Source organism: Chiloscyllium plagiosum, unplaced genomic scaffold, assembly GCF_037043375.1.
Source record: "Chiloscyllium plagiosum isolate Xiang-an unplaced genomic scaffold, Cpla_swu_hap1 HiC_scaffold_27, whole genome shotgun sequence".
Lineage (NCBI taxonomy): Eukaryota > Metazoa > Chordata > Chondrichthyes > Orectolobiformes > Hemiscylliidae > Chiloscyllium > Chiloscyllium plagiosum.
Window position 1 is genome coordinate 19,460,199 of NW_028270165.1, and position 798 is coordinate 19,460,996.

Here is a 798-nt window from a genome sequence, read left to right on the forward strand (position 1 = left end):
CCTCACTGACATAAAATTCACAAAAGAGGAGAACAACAACAAAGTGCCATTTCTCGATGTCTCAGTAGAGCGAATTCAAAACAGCGTCTACAGGAAAACAACTCACACGAACCAAGAACTTAACTACAGAAGCAATCATCCCTACACATACAAAAAAATCTGAATCAGGACAGTATTTCAACGAGCAACTACACACCGCAGTACCCAGGAACGAGTATAAATAATTGCACAGCGCATTTAAGAAGAATGGATAGCCTGCACCCCTGGAAACAGCTTCCCTGATTGGGAATCGAACCCAGGCCGTGGCGGTGAGAGCGCCGAATCCTAACCACTAGACCACCAGGGAAATGCGGTTGCATGCTGTCAGCTCTACTAAAAATTACTTCCCTGCCCGGAAATCGAACCTCGGCCGCAGTCGTCAGCAAGCTTTCACCTGTGCATCCAACAATGTCATTTCTTGTATCCAGTGCTCCCGATGCGGTCTCCTCTACATTGGGGACGCTGGACACTCCTCGCAGTGTCAAGTCACGGCGCTTGAGGGGATATATCCAGGACACCCGCAACAATCAACCCCATCGCTCTATGGCCCAACATTTCAACACCCCCCCCCCACCCCCCACCCCCCACTCTGCCGAGGACATGCAGGTACTGGGCCTCCTCCATCGCCGTTCCCTCCCCACCCGATGCCTGGAGGAAGAACGCCCCATCTTCCGCCTCGGATAAATTCAATCCCAGGCCGTCAATGTGGACTTCACCAGTTTCCTCATTTTCCCTCCCCCACCTTACTTCAGTTCCAAA

The 798-nt window shown here is 51.5% G+C and overlaps 1 non-coding gene across 1 annotated transcript; it reads right to left on the reverse strand.

Annotated features, from left to right (window-relative positions):
- Nucleotides 1-274: 274 nt before the first annotated feature.
- Nucleotides 275-346, reverse strand: trnae-cuc (transfer RNA glutamic acid (anticodon CUC)). Its single transcript has one exon. It is a non-coding gene; the product is annotated as a tRNA-Glu (tRNA).
- Nucleotides 347-798: the final 452 nt, after the last annotated feature.